Here is a 21,364-nt window from a genome sequence, read left to right on the forward strand (position 1 = left end):
CCAAAAGATAAAGTCTGTCGATAGCATTGTAGTACTATTATTGCTATATGTAAAGGATAACACCTCCCTCCTTCCTCCCTCATTCCTTCACTTGTCCAATGTTTATTATAGCTCATACTCTTTTCTGGGGTTGGTGCTGAGGGAAATACTAAGACCAATACAAGGTAATTCCTGACCTCAAAGAGTTTACAGTAAAGTGGGGTAGAAGCCTCCATACTGTTCTCCATAATGGCGGTAACATTTTACATTTCCACCAGTAGTGTACCAAGGTCCCCTTTTCCCCACATCCATGCCAACACTTGTTACCTCTTTTTTTTTTTTTTAAATAATATCTATCCTAACAGGTCTGAGGTTATATTTCATTGGGGTTGTGGTTTGCATTTCCCTGATGATTAATGATGTTGAGCACCTTTTCATATTCCTTTGGCCAAGTTTATGTCATCATTGGAGAAATGCCTGTTCAGGTCCTTTGCCCAGTTTTAAATTTGGCTGTGGAGTTGTAGGATTTTCTTATACTTTTACATGTTAACTATACCTCAATAAAGTGATTTAAAGAGTGGGGGGAGTCTAGAAAACTAATATTTACAGTGCATTTTCATGTATGTTGTATTAAGGAGAGTGTAATTGATTATTTCTGGGGGGAACCATAGAAGGCTTTTAGAGGAGATATCTGCTGAGTTGAATCATGAAAAATGGATAAGAGTTAGCCAGGTGGATTGGTGGAAATCTGGGATACTCCAGCTGGAAGTAACAACACCACACATAGGAATACTTAGAGCAAAATGGCAATAGCGTGTGGCTTTCTGTGGCTAAAGTGTAGGTGATGGGTAAGTGCAGTGATAGGAGATTAGACTGAAAAAGTGGGTAGGGGTCAGGAGGGTGTTTCTGGGCCATACAAAGAACTTTGAAATATACCTCTCTGGCAGTAGGGAGCCTTAAAATCTAATCTGGAAAAATATTTAATCTGTGGTCAAATCAAAATTTTAGAACAAGCCCTATGCTAGCACTACAGACAGCAGATTGGAGACAAAATTGGTAGCGTGACCCAGTAGGAAAGCTGATGTCATGGTGCAGGTGAGAGATGACAGGTGCAGGTGAGGGTCCAAACTCAGACAGTTGCAGTGAGTATGGAGGGCAGGGGACAGCTTTGGAAGATAATTAGTAAATTGGTATAACCTGATTAACTGTAGATGCATGGGGGTTATTGGAGAAAGAGTAGAAAAAGCTCTTACAAAAGGAGACAGAAGACCTTGAGGATATTCTTTCCAAAGATGGGGGAACTACCTCTCTCTCAGAGAGTCAGCACTTTCAGAGAGTATGGCTGCCATGGGAGGGAGTTCTGGGTGGGGCCTGATGGGGAAGTCTGCATGAGGCCCCCAGATGCTTGGGTGCTGGGGAGGAGACAATAAAAACAGGCAGGAGAGCTGGGAGCCTCGACTGAAGAATGGAGAATAGTGCCCCTTACATTTGTCACAGACCAACCCGAGGTGGCTCTTCAGGACAGATCTTTAACAGTAGTAATAATAGCAGCAATAAACTACATAGCTCTAAGCACTTTATGTACATTGGTGCATTAATGATCAGGAACCTGAGCACAGAGAGGTTGATAACTTGTCTGAGGTAGAGCTAGTAAGTAGTAGAGCTTTGAATCTAGGCAGCCTGGCTCCAGGATCCGTGTGTTATCCCTCAGCTGTCTCCCAAATGACTGGCAAGAGAGGGCACGAGTCCGTAAAACCCTGGATTGTGTCTGTTTCTTTATGCCAGCGATTCCAAAGTGAGTCACTCCAATTTGATGTGTACTTTAAAATAGAGAGAGGGAAGGATACTGTCCTTGTGTCCTTGAATTCAGGTGAGAGTGAGTGAGGAGGGAGATCACTTTGAGTCAAAAGGTTCTGGGATGCCTACCCTACTGGCTGGAACTTCGGAGGATGAATTGACCACATTGAGGGAATTCTGTCTTTTTAAAATTTACTAAAAAAATTTTTTTTGGCTGTGCTGTATGGCATGTGGGATCTTAATTCCCCGACTAGGAATCGAACCTGTGCCCCTGCAGTGGCAGCATGGAGTCTTAACCACTGGACCTCCAGGGAATTCCCAAGGGAATGCTGTCTTAGCCAGTCTAAAGGTGATGTTATTGAACCTGTGTCTTTCCTCATCAGCCTGCTTCTGGAAGTGGTGGGCAGCTGAAGCCAAGATGACAAAGGAGAAGATTAGAGGTACCAGAGACCTAACCAAGCCATGGATCTGGAAGATGAAAAGGTGAGCCTTGTTTGAAATTGCATCTCCTGGGCCCACTTCAGTGCCTGAGCTTTCAGACAGAATTGTGGCACACACACTTTTCTTTATTTTAAAAGGTAAAACACTGATTGTTCTCGAGACAGGAAACTCACCTTAGCTGTGAACTAATGTCCCAGTTGAATGTAGGGATCACTGTCTCCATGGCTTCTAACCCCGGGCAATGTTTTATTGCAATTACCTGTACCACCAGTTGCTATAGTTACCTATTGTCTATGCGTCAAGAGGAGAAATATCTAGCTAGGCTAGCTAGCAGGAGAGAAACAGGTACTACCGTCTGACAAAAAAAGAGTGGGACACGCAGAAAAAATATCTTTATCCACCCAGTGGCAAGTTTTAGAACATCTACCCTATTCAGAGGCCAGTGATCTTGTATCTCCACCCCCCTTTCCTATGGGAACCACCCCAGTTCACAGCGGTGAGCCCAGACGAGTCAGGTGTGAAACAGGTGACCACATCGCCATGGTTATAACTAATTGGACCATGGTGAACACCTGACCTCAGCTGGGACCATCAGATTCTCACCCTGGAAATAGGTCCTGAAGTTTTTCTAGCCAGTCTGGATAAACAGCAGGACCTTCCTAGGGAAGCTTGGCAGTCTAGGGACCATTTTCTATCCTGTGGAATGAGGAGAAGAGAAAGGAGGTGTGTGGAGAGAGAATATGCCTGTTTGCAGAGAGAGCAGGGAGGAGAAGGAGAGTATCCTGAGAGTTTTTCAGTTTCTGGTTCCTTCCTTCTTGAGGCGTGATTATTTTTATGCCTCAGAGTTTTTTCTTACGTTTTTTTGTTATTTTGGTTTTTTGTTTTTGTTTTTTTTGCGGTATGCGGGCCTCTCACTGTTGTGGCCTCTCCCGTTGCGGAGCACAGGCTCTGCACACGCAGGCTGAGTGGCCATGGCTCACAGGCGCAGCTGCTCCGCGGCATGTGGGATCTTCCCGGACCGGGGCACGAACCCGTGTCCCCTGCATCAGCAGGTGGACTCTCAACCACTGTGCCACCAGGGAAGCCCCCGTTTTTTTCTTTTGATGATTATGATGATGATTTGCTCACACTGGCATGAATTAGTTTCTATTACTTGTCACTAAACACTTAAACTCTGCTCTAATATAGACTATCCTCAAGACCACCCTTATGGGATGAATTGTGTCCCCTCCCCTCAAACTTATATGTTGAAGTCCTAACACTCAGGACCTCAGAATGTGATAGTATTTGGAGTTAGGGTGTTTAAAGAGGTAATTAGGTTAATATGAGATCATTTGGGTGGCCCTTAATCCAATATGACTGGCATCCTTATAAGAGGAGATTAGGACACAGACAGACACTGAGGGAAGTTCATGTGGAGACACAGACAGACACTGAGGGAAGTTCATGTGGAGACACAGAGAGAGGGTGGCCATCTACAAGCCAAAGACAGAGGCCCTCAGGAGGGACCAAGCCTTCTGACACTTTGATCTTGAACTTCTAGCCGCCAGAATTGTGAGAAAATAAACTTCTGTTGTTTATGCCACCCAGTCTGTGGCGGTTTGTTATGGCAGCTGTAGCAAACTAATACAACCACTCTCCAAGATATGAGACTCTAATTCCTCCTCCCGGACGCGCAGGCTCAGCGGCCATGGCTCACGGGCACAGCCGCTCCGCGGCATGTGGGATCCTCCCAGACCGGGGCACAAACCCGCATCCCCAGGCAGACTCTCAACCACTGCGCCACCAGGGAAGCCTAATGCTGATTCTTTTCTTAATGGTGACCCTTCAAGAAAGCAGCAAAAAGATCTTTTACTTTGGCTAAAAAGTAAGCCAACAACTGGCATTGAAGGACCCTGAAGGAGTACAGCTCTGAAGGAATATATCTTCTTAATGCTCTTGTTTGGCTTAAATGAAAAGTGTTCGGCTTCATGTCTTCCCAAGGAAAGGTGTCTGCTAAGCTTTAATTTTACATGGGAAAATGATTGTTTTTTACTAATTGGAATAAATAGGAACTCTTTCTTCAATTCATTTATACTCAGGTGAAAACAAAGTGAGTCAATTTGCAGAAAGTACAAGGGCTTGCAGATTCTCCCAGTGCCCTTGAGTTCTGAGGTCAGGGTATGAAAAGGCTTTTCCATCAATTATCATTGCATTAGAGAATTATGTAGAGAAAAGTGTCCAGGTCCAGCTTTTAATCAGGAACAAGGTGTTTAGGGAAATTCTTTTGAGATTTCCAAAAAAAAAAAAAAAAAAACAAAAAAGCTGAGAGGAGAGGTGAAGGCCAAGAGTGAATAGAAAAAGAAAAAGATGTTGATTCAACTGAACTTCAGTGCTGTTTAAAAGGTCACCAAGCAGAGGCAAGGTGCAAAGGAAATGGGAATAGTTTGTAGACTCAGCTAACACAATACCTGCTAATAGAAATAGGCACCGAAAGAATCCTGGCATTTGTGTGTGTGCTTCAGGGTAGTTTCTCTTTTTTTTGGGGGGGGGGTACACGGGCCTCTCACTGTTGTGGCCTCTCTGGACGCGCAGGCTCAGCAGCCATGGCTCACGGGCCAAGCCGCTCCGCGGCATGTGGGATCTTCCCGGGCCGGGGCACGAACCCGTGTCCCCTGCATCGGCAGGTGGACTCTCAACCACTGTACCACCAGGGAAGCCCAGGGCAGTTTTTCTTGAAAGGAGGCAAAGGGAGGGACTTTGGAGCATTTTGTGATGTTCTCATGTTTCTGAGGAGTAGCATTTATTCTGTGGTTACCACTAGAATAGACGTGGCAGGTAAGTTTAAACTCATATGCAGATCTGAATATTTGGAACATTATCTCCCTGGAGGATTGTGTTGAGATAGATTCTGAGGATACATTCAGATTCAGTAGGAAAGGGTATCAGTTAGGGGTGAGTCATGAATGAATACATGAATGCTGTCCATGTGCCACCCATGAGACCAAAAGTCACAAATTGATGGTCCATGGAACAAATGGGGACTGTAAGAGGTTTTTCTTGGCCCAGGTGGTCTTCTGAAAACAAAATCTGAGCTAGACATTTAGAAGTACAGAGATTTCATTAGGAAAAAAAAACCCTTACAGTTTCAGTTTCTCTTAAAAATTGTTAACTCCAGCAATATTGGTTATTTCCACATGACAGTAGGATGGAGCTGGGCAGTGACTCAGTTTAAACATGGCCCCTACAGACACTGGGGTGTGTGACTACAGGTTAATTAGGTCTGCTCTGGGCTCAAGATCATGTGGCTGCAGATCAAGGAAGTGGCCAGTAGATGGCGATATAAATCAGAAAGGATTGAAATTTTAAGACCATCCCCGCCAAAGGGGCAGAGAAACGGGCAGGCAAGTGTGGCAAAGGCAGACGGTCATTTAGCAGGGTTTGTAAAAACAATACCACGTCCCACAGCATTTCTAAAATAAGTTGGGAGGGCTTCCCTGGTGGCGCAGTGGTTGAGAGTCCGCCTGCCGATTCAGGGGATGCGGGTTCGTGCCCCGGTCCGGGAGGATCCCACATGCCGCAGAGTGGCTGGGCCCGTGAGCCATGGCCGCTGAGCCTGCGCGACCGGAGCTTGTGCTCCGCAGCGGGAGAGGCCACGTCAGTGAGAGGCCCGCGAACCACAAAAAAAAAAAAAAAAAAAAAAAAAAAGGAAAACTTAGCAGTGGTTATTTCTGGAGAATAAAATGATAGGGAACTTTTCTAATGCATATATTTCTCCAATAAAAAAATAAAATAACTGGGGAATGCAGTCTTTTCTGGAGGGGTTGGCAGCCTGAAGTTCTACAAGGATGGAGCTGTGACTGGTAAAAACTGAATTCTGGAGAAATCTTTCCTGCTCTACTTATGCTACTCTGGACATCACCTTTTATGGGTTGAAAAGTGAGATATTTCATCAAACTATTTTATTTAACAATTTTTTAATGGAATCAACAGTACAGACTAAACCACTCCTCTGAACTCCAGAGCTGCATGTTCAACTGTCTACATACCATCTTCACAGTGTCAAAAATACTTCAAACATACGTGTCCAAAATGAAAATTATTTCCTCCCCAAATCTGCTCCTTCCCGTCTATCTCAGGGAATAGCACTTCCCTCCATTCAGTTTTGAAAAACAGGGACCTCTTGCTCACTACCTGCTTCCTTCCCAGCCTGGCCCAAACATTATAAAGCCCTGGTAATTCTGCCCCTGAATATCTGTTGACTCTGCCCCCTTCTCTTTGGCCCTACTGCTCTCAGAGTCCTCACTTCCATCACTTTTTGCAAAAAACAATGGCAAAGGCCTCACTGGTCTCTCACACCCCTCTCACACCACTTCAAACTTTTTTTCACGGCAACCATGGTCACCCTTATAAAACCCCAAATTGATCATGTCCCCTCCCTGCGTCACATAGTCCAGAGGCTTCCTACTGTTCTCAAGACGTAAGACCCACTTCTTTGCACACACACACATCCTCACAACGTCTTGGATTTTGCTTCTTACATGCCCCACGTAGCTTGTCACCTTCCTTTCTCTTAGCAAATCCATCTTCATAGGAAAGCAGATCAGCCCAAAAAGGACTATGTGTTAACTTCATCTCTGATTTATACAACCAGCAGGTTTTTACTTTATTTATTTATTTATTTTTTGCAGAGAAGTAAATTTACTTACCTTAGCTACTTAAAAAGGGATGTTACTATGTCTGTGGCTTTGAGCAGAGGTACTGGAGGGTTTCCAATTTGTACTATAATAACACACTTGGGGGAGTCATCCTGAAGAGCAGGAATCCAGCCTTTGTAGAAGTGAAGATACCAACTAGGATTTCAGACACCAAAGAAGCCTAGGTCCTGGCTGGCAATTATTCTTAATAAAGATTTGTTGATGCTGATGGTGTCAGAAACTGAATTGGACACGAGGCATACAATAATAATTTAGACATGGTTCCTATTCCTAAGTGGCATAAAATTTAGTGGAAGAGGACTAGAGAATTTTGGAGAATTAGACTTCAGAGAAGTGACACTTAATCTAGGTGTTGACGGATGATTAGGAGTTTTCTGAGGCAAAAAAATGTTTTCTCAGAAAGGAATTTTGAATGGAAGAAGGAGAAAGAAAAAAACCACAGAGGCCCAAAAGAGTATTTGTTGATTAAATGATCGGTTGTTTGGAATGAGTAGAGCTTAGGACACACAGGGGCAAGTTTCTGGAGACGAACTTGGTGGGGTAGGCTGTGTTGAGAATGATGCTAAGAAATTTGGACCCGATTTTAGATGCTAGGGAATGACTGAAAGTGTTAGGCAAAGGGGTAGCTTGATTAGACTTGTATTTTGGAAAGATAAAGTGGAAACTGTCTGGAGGGCAGATAGAGGTGGGGTGAGTCTGGACTCAGAGGGAACAGTTGATAGAAGATTCTGGATAGTTCAAGTGAGAGTGTGACAAGGGTCTGAATGTGGAGGAAGAGGATGGATTCAAGAGATATTTCAGGGAAACAATGGGCAGGACTTAGTGACCAAAAATAAAGAGCCCTGGTCCGGGAAGATCCCACATGCCGCGGAGCAACTAAGCCCATGTGCCACAACTACTGAGCCTGCACTCTAGAGCCCGCGAGCCACAACTACCGAAGCCCGCGCACCTAGAGCCTGTGCTCCGCAACAAGAGAGGCCACCGCAATGGGAAGCTGGTGCACCGCAATGAAGAGTAGCTCCTGCTCACCAAAACTAGAGAAAGCCGACACGCAGCAACGAAGACTTAATGCAGCCATAAATAAAAAATTTATTTTTAAAAAAAGAGCTCGGAAAGTAGACGATTTCAAGTTCACTTACTTGGTGGTTACTCTGTGCCAGCACTGTACTAAGCATGAGAGATTAAAAAAAAAAAAAAATAAGGAATGGTTCCCATGTTTCAGTAGCTGGAAGGAGAGGCAAGTATGATAATGAATACATACAATGCAATGTCATGCATGTAATGATAGACATGTGTATAGAAATAGTACATGGGAGGCTGCCAAGAATGATTCTAAGTTTTCTAGCTCTGGTGACTTGGTGGATGTTGATGTGTCTTTGAATAGGAGAGGAAAAATGGAAGAGGTATAGGTTTCTAGAGGTCTTCAATGCATTGGTTTTGATGTTCACGAGGCAATTGGAACTTAAGATAGTCTAGCAATTGTCAGGCACAGTCTAGCTCACCTTGGATTTGCAAGAGTTACAGAAAAAGAAAAAAATAGTAGCTGTCTATAAAAAACACTGCTGGCATGATGTTTCTCCTTTTAAATGTTTTTGTTATGAATATAAAGAAAGAGACTATTAATTGCCTCTTTACTTCCCACAGTCCTGATTTAGGTTTAAAAAATTCTTCCTACACTAATTACAAGGGCTCTGTCTATTCACCCTGAAAACTTAGTTCATTGTTATTTTTTAAAATAGAAATAGCACCAAAGGCTAAACTCATTTTTATTTTGTAGGCAAGAGGATGATATCCTAAGAGGGCCTCATAATCAGAGTTGCCTTCTAAAGGTCAGATGACCTATACTTTTACAGTGACCTATACCTGATATGGGTTCAACAGTAATTTATGGGTAGGTAGGGATTCATGCAAAATATTTCATAGTTTGCAAAGATTCATGAAACAGCCAAGTGTAATTACATTAACTTAACCAACTATCTGGAAACTAAGTTTAACAAAAGGTAGAAAAGAGGATAATACCAAAACTAACTTAAAGACTATTCTAAACTATGTAATTCTTCTTTCTTTTTTTTTTTTTTGGATAGAAAAACTCTTCCAGGGAGCTCAAAGAATTTGGCCAATGCTGTTCCAGTTTTAACACTCATCTGGAGCCTGTAATATGCTAGTTCACCAGAGAGCAATCATAACATGATGTTAGGAATCAAGGATGACTTATGTAGGTCTTCTGTGCAATAGTGGGAGAGATGTTTTAGGCATCACTGTGTTCAGGAGGAAAGAGTGTAACTTGGAAATGAGCATAAACAGAACCAGGATATCACTTGATGTGAGCATGAAAAGGGCACCTGAGGCCACCTGTGTTAGCAAGGAACAGTGGTTCTCAGTCTTTTGAATTTCACTGACATACTGAGCGCTGGGGTTTTGGGGGCAAGTAACCTTTTATTTTGCCAATACAAAGCCTGTTATCTACTATTACTCTAAGTTATGAAAGTACATTAAAACAATTTTATTGGCCTATAGTTGATTTACAGTGTTGTGTTAGTTTCAGGCGTACAGCAAAGTGAATCAGTTATACATATACATATATTCACTCTTTGTTTTTTTTTTTTTAGATTCTTTTCCCATATAGGCCATTACAGAGTATTGAGTAGAGTTCCCTGTGCTATACAGGAGGTTGTTATTAGTTATCTATTTCATATATAGTACTGTGTATATATCAATCTCAATCTCCCAATTTATCCCCCACCCCCATCCCCTGGTAACCATAAGTTTGTTTTCTACATCCCTGACTCTACTTGTGTTTTGCAAATAAGTTCCTTTGTACCCTTTTTTTAGATTCCACATATAAGTGATATCATACGATATTTGTCTTCCTGTGTCTGACTTACTTCACTCAGTATGACAATCTCTAGGTCCATCCATATTGCTGCAAATGTCATTATTTTGTTCTTTCTTTACCAGTGAGTGCCAGGACCTGCCCTGCTGTCCCGGGAGCGCGCGAATAACTCCTCCCAATAAAAAAGAAAGGACGTTTTTAACATCCAAGTGTTGGAAGGACACTGGGGCAGTGACTGCCCTGCATTCAGCACAAGCCACAGACGGACTACAGTTCCCAGCGTACCTTGCAGTTACACGGGCCCTGGGGATAGGGCAGAAGTGAGGCTCACTGCTCGCGGCCCTGGCCGGTAAAAACCCCCACAATCCTCCTCACTTTCATCCCCCACAATCCTCCTCACTCTCATCCTCCACGTGTGGAGGCAGGTGCTAGGCTTCCCGCGAAAGACCGGGTTCCCGGGTAGTGGCTGAGTCACAGGGTAGCAGGAGCCGGAGTGCCCACAAGGCCATGTGGAAGGCCACTGTCAACCCGGAATATTTTCACTGGATTCTGAGTGGGCGAGTGTGGAGCCGTAACTGACTTCTGAGGAGGGGACGGTGGCCTGCAGTGTGCTACTGATATCTCTGGGAGCTTGGTGAGGCTCCTTCTGGGAAAGAGGAAGTAAACTGGAAGCCGGAACCAACTGCTTCTAGAACTAGCAGCTGCCGTCAGGTAAGAAGTGGTGCTCAGGTGACATTGATGGGTGTAGCAAAACAAAGCAACCCACAAAAACATGAAAAAACAAGCAAAACCCCCAGACAAGCCCATGAAGGAGCACATCCCTTATTCCTCCTCCAGCCTTGCAGGCCCCTTGTGGGACCTCGTACTGTTAGAACCTTCAGGAAATAGCCATTAAAGCATAGTGTGGTTTGCTGAATTCCAGCTCCAGCGTCATAAAGCTGAGTATGAAAGGTGGGTTTTGAGAAGAGATACAATAGCTTAATTACCAGCCCAGTAAGAAGTATACTTTTATTGCAATAAACCACCAAGATATTTGTGACAGTAGCTAATCAAAACAGATCCCTAAAAGAAATTTAAATTGAACAAATTTAATTTCACAAAACGCCGTTTTTTTTTCTTTTCTTATTTCAGTAAGGATTTGGTGAAAATCCACCTCCTGATGCTGTTCTTGGGGAGGTGTGTGGAAGCCCTGGGGTTTTGAGGGCAAGTAACCTTTTAATTTGCCAATACAAAACCTATCATGTGCTATTACTCTGATGGCTCCATCCTTTCCTCCAAGTGTTTGTTCTGTTCTCAGATGTTCACAAAATCGTGGGTGTGAGTGTGGGTGTGGGAATGGAAGGATGAATTTTGGTTGGGGGCAAGAACAAGATGAAGTGATGGTTTAGTACCAGTTTCCTTTGGGCTCCTTGGATTGGGTTTAAATTCCTCTGGTTGGAGGAGTAGGAGTAAAAACTGACTTGTTTCTTGTGAGAAATCCTGTTGAGGGAGTGTGTTCATCAGTTAAAAAATAATCAAGTAAACAAGACCAGGGAGTCCATCAGCAATGGCATCTACAAGGAGAGATCTAGCTTTCAGTGGCTGGAACCAGGTGGGGTTCAGGACTGTGTAACCAACCTTATACTAAGGTGTTTAGCAGGGTAACAGGGAATCTGGGTCTCTCATACTTTGGTCCAAGGGTACTTGGTATGGTAATGGGGCATCAGAGGAGAAGCTCAGACAGGAAGGGTCCAGGGATGTGTTGTGGTCCATGCGCGGTTGGAAGAAGAATTTCCAGACATGAAGTATTTTAGAAAAGAGTGAGTTTCTTGAGAACAAAGAGCAGAGTTACTGAGGGGCACTGCAAACACAGTGGGGTGACTTCCTGATAGACCAGGGAGAGCCCGACCCCCTTTGTGGACTAGTGGCCAACTTTTATAGCCTTAAGACAAAGAAAATTCCTGCTGGCAGGATGGCATTAGGTGATTGGTCAGGATGCTACAAGGTTGCTACATGCTGAATATTTTACCTAATATGGAGTCGGGGCGCTGTCCGGTTTAGATTAGGAGAGCCCATGGCAACAGTTGCTATGGGGGCTTGGTTGATTCCGGGGTTTTTGTCCTGTGTCCTTGACGTAGGGTGTCCTTGATGTACGGCTCCGCAGGATGCTGTGTGTCCTGAGGTTCGAGGATTGTCCTGGGAACTGGGCAGTGTAGGAGCCTCAGGCAGCTCCAGGGAAGCCTGGTGGCTGTGGTTGGACACTGCTTCCCGGGATTGGAAACCTTACTTAACTCAGCATGATGATGTCTATAGTCCCAATAGCTTTCTTCCTTGTAATCATGGCCTGCTGGGGTTTCCAGAGTCACCTACAAAAATGCAAAGAAAAAGGCATTTCGTTATAACTGGCAATTTTATTATCATCAGGAAGTCAAGGAGAGAGAGCAGCTTGATGTCTCAAGCTTTGGAGCCAGGTGGGTAGCACCCACAGGAGGGAAGACTCTTCACGTGAAAACTTGTGACAACCACAGGTAGCACCTGCAGCCTGCTACTGCCTCAGGCCTTCCACAGGCCGGGCCTGCATCACACTTCTGAGTATCAAATCGCCTAACTCATACATACCGCAGGGAAACATGCAGGATTGTTAGGCTGTCTTAGCAGAGCTGTCTGCACTAACAGAAGGCGTAAGGCATTTGTCTGAAGACTTGTAGGGCCATGAAATAACTCTGCCTCGTAACTACCAAATCCCAAGTAGAGGAAAGGCTATGGATGCAATTTCAAGATTGTCCCCAAATTGCTTTATGGTGTCAGTTGTTCCTACTCACTTTATGGTTTCTGCCTTCTGTTGCACTCCTCAGCCCTCACACTCAAGGTGCCTGTCAGTCATGACCCACTTCCATGATTCTGTGGAAGCAGGGTGACACAGAGGTTAGGAGTCCTGGGTTGTGACATTTGGACTTAGGCCCTTTAAGCCTCAGCTTTCTTGCCTGGAGAATGAATTTCATAAGAGCCTGTCTCTTATAGGGTTAGTGAAACGATGCATGTAAATGGCCACATAGTAAGCGTTGGACAAATATGAACTGTTATTATCACATTCTCATCGCCCATACTGGAGTGTATGCTCCATGAGGACAAGAGATACTCTTAATTATCACCAGGTCATCACCCAGTCTGTAGCACATAACAAGGAACCAGTGATAGTTCAGTGATGTGCTTACCTGGACCATTTCAGGCCGTACCTGTCTCTAAGCTCTCTCCTAAAAGCTGGAGATCTGGAGGCCTCTCTTCCACGACAGAAGCATACATTATAAAATAAAAGCTGTGAAAATGAAACCTAACATTTTAGTACAACATAATATTTCTTAGTGTATACTGCTAGTACATTATGCTGAACTACTTACTGTTTTTAAGGGTCACCAATGTTTTTAATCTTAGCAATACTACAGTTGTTTTAACCTGTATGTGAACAAGAGCCACTTGACTTGCTTGTTACAATGCAGACTCCTGGGCTCTATCCCTGGAGGTTTTGGTTCATAGGTCTGAAGTTCTGTTTTTTTTTTTTGTTTTTTTTTTTTTTGCGGTATGTGGGCGTCTCACTGTTGTGGCCTCTCCCATTGCGGAGCACAGGCTCCGGACACGCAGGCTCAGCGGCCACGGCTCACGGGCCTAGCCGCTCCGCGGCATGTGGGATCTTCCTCTACCAGGGCACGAATCCGTGTCCCCTGCATTGGCAGGCGGACTCTCAACCACTGCGCCACCAGGGAAGCCCTGAAGTTCTGTTTTTAAAAAGCTCTTCAGGTATATCTGACGTAGGAGGGTCTTGGACTAAACTTTGAGAAATACCTCTCAGTTCACTAACTTACAAGCTGAATTGTGCATCTGAAAAACCATCTCCCATCATCAGTTGGACCACTAAAGTCACTGTGGGAACAAGGGGTTGAACATCCACAGTGAGCGTGGGAAGAGCTGAGGAAGTGAAAGTCTGGCAGGGGAGGTCGGAGAACCAGAGAAACAGTAACTGAACATGATAGCCTGAAGCACTGGTCCAGGCGAGCAGGCCACAGCTTGGAGGAAATCCCACAACCTGTGGGTGGCCATCTGCCCACGGGGACCTGCAGAGGGGGCTGCTAGAGAAATCTGGGGCAGCTGCTGGCTCTGGAGATTGGCTTGGGGCTGCTCTTGTTTGGTGGGTCCTCATTAGAAAGAGCAGCCGGAGGCTGGATCCCACCAGTCCCGCCTACATCCGTCGCATCTTCCCGCTGTGACCTGAGAATATGACTTCATTTCTTCCATAAGTTCCTCTTTTTGACAACTCTAGCCCACATCTGTACAGGGAAGAGGCTCCTGGGGAACAAAGTTTCCAGCTGTAGGCAAAGGGACACAGAACACTCTGACACATCGAAATGTGCTAACGTGCTAAGGATCACACACCCATGCTCTCCATCCTGCTGCCCCAGGTCTCTGAGTGCTGGCCTTCACCCCAGCTCTTGAGTTCCTGTGTATCTCAACTGCGCTGTGGAGAGGATTCCAACCTCTTTATCAGGGAGAAGTTGCAGATCTGAGTATATTTGGCATGTCGGAAGAACCTGCACTCTGAGCTGCAGCCTGGAGCCAGCCTGCGGCCTTAAAGAAATAAAAGATGATAGATGTAGACATAACATGAATGAAAGATGTTTAGATTCATATCATTAGGAAAATTAGCATTTCGGTGCTCAGCTAATCATACACGCAAACAGAAAATCATATATGTTAGGTCTATCTCAAGACAGACATCCCAAGCAGCCTCAAAAATGGTCTCTCCAGGCCTGGTGGAATCCTGTTTGCCGGGCAGAGGTGGAGGATGCCTTTAGAAGGAGGAATCACGGCCCCTAAAATCTCAGGTCATAATCCCTGGCACCTGTAAATGTTACCTTATGGTTCCACATGGAATATATTATAAAAATTTGTAATTTTTGAAGCATTTGTAAACTATTTTACAAATGGAAAATGGGTCTTTGCAGATGTGGTAAAGTTAAGGATCTTGAGATGGGGAGCTTATCCTGGATTACTGGGTGGGCTCTAAATGCCATCGTAAGTGTCCTTGTTAGAGAGAGGCAGAGGGAGATCTGGCACAGAGACAGAAAGGGAGGAGGGAGAGACGAGAGTGATGCAGCCACAAATCCAGGAATGCCAGCAGCCACCATAAGCTGAAGAGACAAGGGGCAGGTTATCCCTTAGAGCCTCGGAGGGAACACTGCCCTGCTGACACTTTGATTTTAGCCCAGTGACACTGACTTTGGAATTCTGGCCTCCAGTACTGTGAGAGAATACATTTATGTTATTTTTAAGCTGCCAAGTTTGGGGTGATTTCTACAGCAGCCACAGGAAACTGATATAATATCCCTTTTCCAGCTCATCTTCCCCTCCACTGCCCATTTGCAGGGGAGCTCCCTGCTCGCAGGAATAGTGGGGCTGGTGGTGGCAGGGGGAGGGTGAGACTTCTTGAGTCCATCGCAGGGGAAAGTTGTCTTTCTGGCACTTTACAATACAAGGTAAAGCTTTGAACTTATTTCTTTTGTAGAGGCAAGTTTTATAGGTAGTGTTCTCCACTATATTAGAAAAACCTTTCTGTTCAGTATTAAACCAAGTGTCCTTCAGTCCTCCAGTCCTAGGCTGTTTCTTTACTGGATAAATAGAATAACTCAAGCCCTTGTCTTGCATAGTTGCAGGACATGGTGCCCTCTGGAGTTTTAGGAGTGGTTTCTTGTCACCTCCCTCTGAACAGTCAGTGATGGCTCTGTTCATCTTTCTCCTTCTGCAGGCTGCTGTCATCTTTTGTGCTTCTGGGTAAGAACCACAATCCTTCCTTCATTTCCATGGCATTTGACCAAGAATGAGGGGAAGTTTCATCCTTTTTGATAGTATTACTGCCCACATCTTCTGGGACCTTGGATTAGTTTCCTAGGACTGCCATAACAAAGTACCACAGACTGGGTGGCTTAAACAATAGAAATTTATTAAAGGTCTAGAAACTAGAAGTCTGAGATCAAGGTGTCAGCAGGGTTGGTTTCTTCTGAGGCCTCTCTCCTTGGCTTGTAAATGGCCGTCTTCTTGCTGAGTCTTCACATGGTCTTCCCTCTCTGTCTATGTCTTCGTTTCCTTTTCACCAGTCATATTGGATTAGGGCTCACCCTAATGACCCCATTTTAACTCAGATACCTCCTTAAAGACCATCTCTCCAAATACAGTCACATTCTGGGGTCCTGGGGGTTAGGGCTTCAACATATGAATTTTTGGGGGGACACAATTCAGTCCATAATATAGCGTAACTTCCTGTACTGAGGTAATTCTTATGAAGGGCTTAGTATGGTGCTGGGCACACATAGTAAGCACTATATAAACAGAGTTACTTAATAATAGCACAGTTATTTCTGTTCTCTCATGCATCCACAAAACCATCATAATTATACATATACATACTGTGTCCATTATACATGTATAAATACAAATACACACACATTTCTATGGTATCTTCCTTGGTAAATTTTTTGTGATTTCGTTCAGGTAATATTTCTGGGTGGTTTGCTTTCCAATTCTCAGAATCCTTGGTGATATCTAAAATATAGGGCAAACCCTCTTAATTTTCATTCATTCATTCAACAAAACCTTATTGAGGATGCTGTGCTGGCCTCTGGGTTATAATGTTGACTAAGATTGTGAAGTCACAATTCAGTTTAAACGTCATAGTGAGGCAAGTACAATGTACCAGGGGGAGCTGCAGGAAGGGCCCTGTGATAGAGAAAGCTTGTTCACAAATTCTTTGACTTCTATATCGTCTCCCCTTGAATCTGGACTGGTTCTGAGACTGTGCCTGCTATCAGAATATGGAAAAAGTGATGCCTCACCCAAGCTTTAAAGAGGTAGCAACATCCTTTCTTGGAATGCCTGCTCTAGTGGAAGCCAGCCGCCAGGTAATGGGTCCACTGTCCTGAGACTCCCACGCTGTGAGGAAGCCCAGGATAGCTAGGTGGAGAGCCTGTGGGAAGAGGGAGACCCATGAGCTCTGGTTATCCAGCCATTCCAGCCAGGTGCCAACATCTGAGTGAAGAAGCCATCTCAGATACTTCAACCCCAGCTTGTATAACATAGAGAAGAACCTAGGAATTCAACTGGAATTCAGAACCCAGGCCTCAGACATGTGACCCCAGGCAAGTTGTCCTAGTCAATTCCAGTTATTCAAGCCATCCTATAGCCATTCCAGCTCTGGTGTGTACAGAGTCCCAACTTGCAAAATGGTGAACTTTATAAAATGGTGGCTATTGTACTAAGTTTGGGGATGCTCTGCTAGGTAGCAGAAGGTAACTGGAACAGGGCCCTAAATTAGACCTGGAGGATAATTAAGAAATCCTTTATATCACAAGTCCAACATTAAAACACAGAGCACATAAAGACACAGAATTCTCAGACAACGACTGTCTGCAAACTCCATTCTCTTCTGTCCCGTGTGAAGGCTGTAGGTGAGGCCTCTTCAGGCCTCAGGATTCCAGGCCTTGCTCTGTTGATGAACTCCATGGAAAGTGCTGATTTTGATCCTTATATAAAAGTGCTACCTGTATGGGGCCCACTGGTCTCCTGAGGGCTGGGACTGCAGTTTTCTACGGTGGCCACCCTCCAACGGCTCCCCGGGTCATTACTGCAGGATGCTTATTCAGCCTTTCTTCCACCCATGGTTCCATGCCATGGAATGCTACCTGATTTTGCTACCTAATCTGCTTTGCCAGAGGTCCTGCCCTTCTCTTGTCTCACTAATTATTTTTTTCTGTCCAAAGTTACCTTTTTGCATTCCTGGGTCCAAAGATCCCTTGAACCTTTATTCCTCCAACTCTCCATCATGTTACATGGCAGAAAAGCAGCATAGTAGAGAGAGATTCAGGGTGCAGGCCCTGGAGTCAGACTGCCTGTGTTTGAAGTCTGATTCTACCTCTTACAGTGTAACCTTGCAGCTTCTGTGCTTCCATTTCCTCAACTACAAAGTGAGGGAAATGGTAGTGCCTGCCTCACAGGGTCAGTTGAGGATAAAAGAGATCACTCCTGTTAAATGCACAGAACAGTGCTTGCATGTAGCAAATGTCCAGTAAATGTTGTTGACTTTTATTATTCATAATATGCATCTTGTAGTATGGTACTTACCTGCCTGTTTTTGGGTCTGCTCACTAGATTCTAAATTCCTTGAGGACAGGTGGTGTCTTGAGCACCCTCACCTCCCTGATGCCCTGTACAATGTGTGATGTGTTAGACATTCAGTAACTGCTTCTTGGATGAGTCAGTGCCACAAAAACAACCGAAAGACAGTGTTCTATCAGTGGAAGGTCAATGACATCTTCATAGGAGAAAGGCAGCAAAAGTTGGACAGCAGCTTGACTTTGTAGAACATACTCTATCATTCCAAGAAACAATAGGACACAAAGTTGATTGGGTGGATACATGTGAAACAACCGTATTCTTATGTGTGGTTTGCATATATGGTTTACCATTATTGCTGTGCTCTTAAGGTGCTTGAGAATGGAAAACAGTAACGATCGGGTACCTGAAGAAATTGGGGTGTAGGAATCTTGACCCTGAAACACCTTGATTATTTGTGGAGTGGCTGCATAAATGAATGGAGAACTATTTAGTTATACATGGGATCCACTTGGTTTAAGAAAGGATTTAAAGTGGCATACAGAGACCCATATAATAATTCAATAAGATAAAGTGAAGTGGGGGAATTTGAGTCCTAAGAAAACGTAGGTTAAAAGCTAGATGAAGCTGGGAGTGACGTTTCTCCCCGAAATGCTTGCTGTGCTGTCCTATACGTTTTCTAGAGGTGGGTTACAAATTTGAAGCTGCACTTTCTACTGGATTTTATGTGGAAAACATAATACAACCAATTACATGAGTCACGCTCTGGCATAATAATGCTAACAGCTAGCATTTATCAAGTGCTTTGGTACCAGCTGCGTCTCTAAGTGCTTTGCGTGCATTAACTCGTAATCCTCATGTTGATCCTAGAAGGTAGGTACTTAGCCCCAGTCACGCAGCTGATTCACAGTTTTGAAACAAGGCATCTTGGCTCCGTGCTTTTAAAACCTACCTTGTTTAAAACAAGAATAGCTAGATCTCATATTAAGAACTTGGAAGACATTTTTCTGGTTGGTTCTTGAATTTTTGTGGGACTGTCATCTGAGAAATAGAGGAGACCGTCCAATCAGAAAAGGAAATTGATTGCATGCCCAGCTAAGGCAGTGCTCAAAGCTGACCCCAAATTAGCAGCATCAGCCTCACCTGGGCACTTGCGAGAAATGGGAATTCTTGGTCCTCTTCTCAGGTCTGTTGCATCAGAAGCTCTAGGGGTGGGGCTCAGAAGTGAGCATTTTAACAAGGTTTCCAGGAGCTCCTGATACGCGCTCAAGTTTGAGAACTCCCGCTCTAAGGGGAAATAAGCCTGTGGTATAGAAGATGTCTGGCTTCTTATGACCTTGGTGAAGAGCTTCAGGAGGCAGAATGGCTCATGAAAGCATCTTGTCAGCCTCGGAGACCAGACGGATTGGACTCCTATACTCACTATTCTAGAAAACTAGGAGATACTGTAAAAACCAGTGACAATGTTTCTGACTAATCCATCAGGTCAGAGGGAAAAAAATGCAATAATCATAGTAATGCCTCCTCATACAAGCCAGCAATGCGGTTTGACAAAGTGCTTTCCTTATATTTTCTCGTAAGAGTCTCACAACGCCAATGTGAATTAGAGATTCTAATATTGAGATTATACTGGTGAAGAATTAGGGGCTCGGGCTCGGGGAATTTGCTTTTCTCAAGGTCATGTGACTGATACATCTCAGAGCTGGAACTTGAGTCTAATTTCTTCTACCTCTGACTGTTTCTCAACACTTCTCTCTTCTCTCCACCTCCAGCCCTGCCCAGTGTCTTTCACCTGGGCTATTACAGTGACTTCCTTGCTCGTGTCCCTGCGTTTACTCTTATCCCTCTCCAATCTATTCTTAAGTCATTCATTTAACATTTTTTTGGTGGGGGGGGCACTGGGGAGTTGGCACCTTTTGTGTGCCAGGTATTCAGTGCTGAATTAGAGCCGTTATCAAAGTCATGGAGCTGGTACTCACAGAGCTGGCATGGCAGCAACAGGGATCCTCTTAGGATTTTAATACAGATCATATTGCTTTTTTAAGAAAATATTTTATTGAAGTATAGTTGATTTACAATGTTGTGTTAATTTCTGCTGTATAGCAAAGTGATCAGTTATACGTATATACACATTCTTTTTCATATTCTTTTCCGATACGGTTTATCACAGGATTTTGAACATAGTTCCCTGTGCTATACAGTAGGGCCTTGTTGTTTATCCATTCCATATATCATAGTTTGCATCTGCTAACTCCCAACCCATCCCTCTCCTACCCCTCTGCCCCCTGGCAACCACAGTCTGTTATGTGTGTCTGTGAGTCTATTTCTGCTTTGTAGATATGTTCATTTTTGTCACATTTTAGATTCCACATATAAATGATATCGTATGGTGTTTGTCTTTCTCTTTCTGACTTGATTCACTTAGTATGATAATCTCTAGTTGCATCCATGTTGCTGCAAATGGCATTATTTCATTCTTTTTTATGGCTGAGTAATATTCCACTGTATATATGTACCACATCTTCTTTATCCATTCATCTGTCAATGGACACTTAGGTTGCTTCCATGGCTATTGTGAATAGTGCTGCTGTGAGCATAGGGTGCATGTATCTTCTTTTCATTATAGTTTTCTCCAGATATATGCCCAGGAGTGGGATTTCTGGATCATATGGCAACTCTATTTTTAGTTTTTTGAGGAACCTCCATACTGGTACCTCACTGTAGTTTTGATTTGCATTTCTCTAATAATTAGGGATGTTCAACATCTCTTCATGTGCCTCTTGGCTATCTGTATAGATCATGTTGCTTTTGTGTTTGAAATTGTTTAAGGCCTTCCCATTATACTTAGAACACAATTCAGATACCATGCCATGGCCAACGGCCTTCCTCCTGTGTCTCTGTCCTCTCGCTGGTCTAATCTTCAGCTCTCCCTCTTGCTCCCCAAGCTCCAGCCGCACTGGCTGACTCTCAGCTCCTGGAACACTCCAAGGATTTCCCCAACTCTGGATCTTTGAACATCCCTTTCCACTGCCTGGATTGCTCTTCTCCTTGGTCCTTGCATATCCAAACTCTTCTCATCATTTAGGTCTTAAACTAAATGCCACCTCTTCAGAGAGGCCTTTCCCACCTGTCATAGGTCGGTTGGGCTTCTATAACAAAATACCACAGACTGGGAAGCTTATAGTCAACAGAAATTTATTTCTTAAAATGCTGGAGGCTAGAAGTCTGAGATCCGGGTGCCAGTATGGTCTGGAGAGGGTCCTCTTCCTGGTTCATAGCTGACTCCTTCTTACTGTGTCCTGACATGGCGGAAGGAATGAGAGATCTCTGTGGGGGTCTCTTTTATAAGAACACTAATGCCATGTACGAGGGCTCCACCCTCATGACCTCCTCCCCAAAGCCCCACTTCCTGATACCATCATATTGGGTACAGGATTTCAACATATGAATTTTGGGGAGACACGAACATTTAGACCGTAGC

Source organism: Delphinus delphis, chromosome 8, assembly GCF_949987515.2.
Source record: "Delphinus delphis chromosome 8, mDelDel1.2, whole genome shotgun sequence".
NCBI classification, from domain to species: Eukaryota; Metazoa; Chordata; class Mammalia; order Artiodactyla; family Delphinidae; genus Delphinus; species Delphinus delphis.